Genomic DNA, 6000 nt, shown 5'->3' on the forward strand with positions numbered 1-6000 from the left:
TTCTCAGCTGCCTCCCATCCATTTCTTTACAGTCTGTTGGGGAAAAACGCTTTATGGTCCAATTGTAACTTTAACTGTGAGCACAGAAAGAACCACACATTCATAGTGAAAAGCCAAGTGTTAAGACCTTGTTTCACACTTCCTAGAGGCACCCATTACAGCAGGTAGAGCTGTCAGAATCACAGGCCAACTGTTAAAATACACAAAAGAGAGGGCAAAGACTTTGGACAAAGAAAGTACATTTTTTCCGAAAAGTCTCGAGGTATCCTCCTGAATGAAGATCACACCCATGGCACCCCAAACAAAGACCTCTTAGGCAAGTTTGTAGCATGACTTTAAAACACAGATTTAAAAAAATAAAGTAATATTTGATCTTACCTGTATTATTTCAAATTATAGGACAATGTTGTGATTATTAAACACTTTGGTGAAATAAAAAACAACAACAAAAAAAACCCAATGTCTACATTTTAATTTGATCTGACAGTTGGGTATGCTAACATAATGCATGGTAACATATGTGACAAACGCAAGCAAAGGAACAAAGCATGCCAAGAAAAGATTAGAGTATAATTGAATGAGAAGGAAAATGTGGCTGTGTTAGCCACAGTGGGGGTACGAGGAGCTGGAAGAACAACATTTAGGCTATTGGTAGTTGAGAAAGTGGCGTGGCCTACCACTAACCTTCACATCTATATTAAACGCAAGGTGTCACTGCATGCAAATTAGACGTAGCCGGGTAAAGCACTGTTAATGAACCCAGCCATTGAACTCCATACAGCAGGCTTGTCGTTAGATAGGTGCACCATAAATAGTCCATTTGGCCGAGAGCCAGAGGGAGAAGCTAAGGCAGAGTTACTAGCAGTAGGATAGGGCCTTTATTGTGTTATGACAGACAGAGGGGACGATCAGACAGGATAGAGATATGGGCTTTCCTTTCCAGATTAATTAAAGAAAGGATCAATTAACAGTGATGAAAACCATGGCAGCATACTGACTAGCTGATAGGCCAATCAAGCCTTGAAATGCAGAGTAGTTGGCATGTTTTATCTCTCCAAACTTAATTGCAATTTTCCAGGGGGAATGACGTGATCAAAATGGAGGGGTGAAATTAGCTCCACATGAATAAAGTATTTATTTGATGCATTTGTTCTGTGATTTCAGGACTAAGTATGTATTGTGTTCGTATAGGGCACAGGAGTTTCTCTTTCCACAATTTATTCTTCCCCTGCCTGCTCACCTTTATCATGGTAATTGTGAACATGAGTCCAACCTCAACATTAGCTTTTGCTGAGTAGGAAAATGCCTTGGCTAAGGGCTATTTGTCCCACATTGCCCAATCATGCCAGATGCATGTGGTTATACAATATGGAGCACTCATGAAGTCATTTGCATATCAGGAGATGAATTTCATGCACCCATCACTACTGCAGATTCGAGGCAATAATGACTTTACAGGAGATGAAAGGAACCAAAATTCGTTGGCTCACTGGTGGGAGCAAAATGATTGCACTATGTGCAAAGAGTCAAAGAGGATGTATACATGAAGATAAAGAGGACTTCTGCTAGGGGTAGTTTGACACATAAAATGTAGTTTACAACTAGTGTGTCATCGTCTATCCCAACAAGTCCAAGGTCTATCAAATTCACATTTAAAAAAGGACAGTTAGACAGTTAAAATGCCTTAAAACCAAGCTCCACCGCGCCGTTAAAAGCAGTAAATTAACCCAACAAAATCAAATTCTACTGGTGGTCTTTAGAATGTTACCATTTGATTGTTTTTAATAATTTATCCAGTTATTATAACAATATTAGCTAAGATTAAACACATACACATTGCTCATTACCTTGGGAACACAGCCCACCAAAAGCTCATTTCCTGTTGAGGAAGACTGCCTAACCCCGATTGACCCTCAGATATTCCCATTACCATGGGCCAATGTTTAAGGGAATCTTATTGAGCTACCTCAGCTGGAATACCCACAACTGATTTATGAGCAGAAGACTACTCTGCTTTTAATGATTATCTGTTTATTCTGCCCTCCTCACAAATCAGAATCAGAAACAAGGAATTATTATTCAAATGTGCCTAAAAAAGAGCATGGCAGAGACAGAGGGGGGGAATCAAAGCAATCACACCATTTGAATCTTCTTCTTGATGAGGAAAATTAGATTTAAAAATAAAGATGTGCAAAGATACATTTTTGAAATTCTCCTAAGGATGGTGATTTTACTAATGGGTCTATTTTCAAGTTAGTTTCTCAGCTGGTAACATTTCTAAAATCTGCTTATGTGCTAGCAGCAAGTGAAAAAAAAGACAACTTGCTTGACTCCTTATACAATCTGTAACTAATTAATCTAATCCCTGTCAGTCTTTAAACAACACCCCGATGGAATATATGCAGTCCACCTGTTCCTGTGATACTTTTTCTTATTAGCTCCAAGCCGTAGATTCAATAACCTCTCGCTTTTTTTTTTTTCTGGAGGTTTATGACCATTATGCACAACAAGAATTCTGAGATCTGTGCCGGTAACAGTGCTAGATGGAGGAGAAGCTTAAGTGAGTCTGTCATGGTAATTATGGTGGATAGTTGAGGACTATCAGGTCCTTAGCTCTCTCACTGCCAGTCTGATCTATCCCGAACATAAAGAGTCTCCAGTGTGCCTGGGGGGAAATTGAAAAGATGCACTTATCTACCTAATGGCAATAGCTGAGGCAAATCACATGCATTGTATGGCAAGGAATAACTATGCGAGGCATGAGTGTATTAGCGTGTGCTCTGCGGCCGTGTTTCGCTTCATGTTTGATTATCCATCAGGCTGTGTCTAAATGTGAATACTATTGCAACCAGCTGACTGGGTATTGCCACAGAATTGTCATTCATTTTATAATTTGCTAACTGACAATCCAGGCAGTGTTTGACAGGAAGAGAGTCTGGAAGCAGCAGTCAACATCTCGCAGCACCCATATGAAACAGCAATGCCTGTTTTCTTCTTATTTCTGCATGTCGGGCGACAGCTTTCAGAGCAGCATGATGCCACTGAAACACTGAAAATTAACTTAGCTTGACTGTACTGGGGAAGGGGGATTCTGGGATTTTGCATTCAAGCTTTAGATGATCAAAAAATGTTTACCTCCATGCTAGTACTGCATGTAGTTAAGAGATGGGGTTTTTTCACTCGTGGTAATGGTTTCGCAGCACATTATCTCAAGTATATAAGTTACTAAAATGAGACAGTGAGACTCTATGAAACCAGAGTAAGCCAGTAAATCTAATGTGTTTGTGCACGGACATCAATGGTGATGCAGAGCCGTTTTTACAGTCATTTATCTGAAAATGGCAACATAATGTAATAACATTTGGGAAGCAACTGTTTTGATTGGGATGGGACACCATGCCGAGCTGCAGTTACATGCTGAAAACACAATATTAGTGTCCATCATTTGAGGTAACTAACAGGGTTTCAGTTTCAGGGTTTTTGGGAAATCAAATTAGTCTGCCAGACATCCAATTTGCGTTTTGGTTAAGTCAGATGTAGCCGTTGCTTAATATGCTGGAGGCCACAAGACAAGAGAAGAGTGGCTCATTTGCGTTACGTAACTCAAAAATGTGTAGCTCTTGCTGCGAAATGGAAACTTTTATTTTGCTAAGAAAAGAAATGACCTATGCTTGATGTACCAAAGACCTTGTAATCAAAAGGTTCAAACGCACACAGCAAGCGGCTCAGCTTCCTTTCTGTGAATAATACATTTCCATTGAAAAGGCTCATTAAAATAATTGTTGGTCAATAAACGTGCAAGAGTAGATGTTAGCCTCCAAACATACAGCAGGATTGTCAAGCGTCTATGGTGAGCACACAGTTCTTCCACAGCTAAATCATATCAGATGGACTATTGACAGCATCCTGTCAATAGCTGAGCCCTTGGAGGGTTAGCTATTTGCACATTGACTGATTGACTGTTTCTTAATAGACACATAATTGGTGACAAAGACCTTCCAATGAAGTGTCATTTGCCAGAGCATTTGTGATAATTCACAGCCTGTCCCATTTTCTGTTGGACACAGTCCCAAAGTAGGGACTGTGATGAGTAACATGAACAACTAGACAGTGTCACACTGACAAGAGAAAATTATAATAAAATATCTGAAGCATGGAAATAGCTGAGAAATATCTGAGCAGCAAACATGACAGACTTAAGACAAACAACCCGCTTGCTGGTATAGAATCCATAGATGGAAAGTGAAAAAAGCAATATGGCATTTTGAAGCTTTGACCTGATATGGTATTATTCACTGACAGTAATATTACATGCTATTTCCTTTCATTCCAGTCTGTGGACAATGTTGATGGATAGTAATTTTCACATGGCACTTTTGTTTACCTTATTTATCTGCTCCCCTGTCAGCCACAGCCTTCATTGGGGAACCAGAGCACTTATAGACGGCTGTGGGGTTTGCACTGTAGTGCAGACATTTAAAAAAGAAGATTTAAATTTAAAAAAAAAAAAAAAAAAACAGAAGAAGAAGAGATGCTCCTCCTGATCCTGCAGCATTTCATGAAGGCATTGCTTTTCAAACCAGCTGCTTGGAGGATTTTTAACATCTATTAATGCAGAATTACTCCAATTACAAGCCTTCTTTGCGCCAAGGCCCCCATCCACTGCTTGTGTTAGATAGTGCACACCTCTGGGAGCCAATCACAGCCTTCACAGCCACTGGCAGCAGATGTAAGCAATTTACTTCTGATTTCTTCATATTCAGTGTGAGACGAGCTCCTGGTGACCCACGACCCTGGAGCCTGCAGGATTCTAACCCTATCAAATTAAAGCTCTCTGCTCACTTATTCCCTAGCGCTCCTCTGGTGCTAAGCAGCCATCTCGCTGCATAGCAACGCCGGTCGGGCGTGCTCGCTCATACGCCCTGCCTCATCAGCTGCTATTAGGGAAAATATACAGTGCTCTAATTGGATGAGATTCAGCTAAGGAAGTGCAGTTAAAGGTCATTTTCCACCGTGTGCCTCCTGCTCTTCAGAATAATTTCTGTGTCCTCCGTCTTTGTGAGCTGTTAAACAATAGGGCCAAAGTTACAATCCTTTCTCTCTTTTCCTGACAGAGTGCCACAGGCCGTGATGAGCAGCAAGTCCTATGAATCATGTAAACAACATGGCCAGACAGCGACTGACGGGAGCTATGTCAACTGCACATATCCTTTACTGCCTCCCTTCAAAGTGTCCTGGTGCCCATGTCGTAACCTCGTCGTTAGCCAATTGCAGAAATTTGCAAAGGTTGGCAAAGACTACCTATGATTATAATTAGCATACACCTTCTGTAATTTCTCTTCATCTTATCAGGTTCAAAAGCTACTTCGGTATTTTTCTGTTTAATATTTCATATAAAAATGGCAAAAAGGTGAAAAAACATTTGCAGTGTTGTTGCTCAGCTAATACGATTCTTTGAGATGTGAAAGAAATAGGTCTGCATAGTCATACGTGATGTGTTTCCTGTAGACAGAAGCACAGTCGCCAACACAGGCTATAAAAAGTCACTTGACATTAACAGCGGTTAAACTGCCAAATAATATTTGAGGCAATTTCTAGTTTATGTACAGAAAACAGTTGTTATCTGGACCCTGTAATTACTGCACTTGCATCTGAACTGTTAATGAACAATATCTCAGCATTAGCACATCGAAAGGAATTTCTTCTTAACAATTAGTTTAAAATCATCTTCAAGTTTGGATTTCATGCTTAAAGTTAGTGTTACTTACTAGTAGACAGAGCCTAGAAGGATTTCTGAAGCCACTATAACCAGCTCTGTAATGGTGACCTCTGTTACTTTGTTTAAATGCACATCAACATTTGATGCTATGCACTATAAATCCCTCATAAGATCCACAAGCCTCTTAAGTCACGGGCCACTTCATAAATAAATGATATTCTCTACTGAGGGGCTTGTGGCTCCCGTCTTGTTCAGTTCACCGGCTTGTGATGCAATAATGA

The sequence above is a fragment of the Neolamprologus brichardi genome, chromosome 7 (assembly GCF_056152115.1).
Source record: "Neolamprologus brichardi isolate AB-2024 chromosome 7, ASM5615211v1, whole genome shotgun sequence".
Lineage (NCBI taxonomy): Eukaryota > Metazoa > Chordata > Actinopteri > Cichliformes > Cichlidae > Neolamprologus > Neolamprologus brichardi.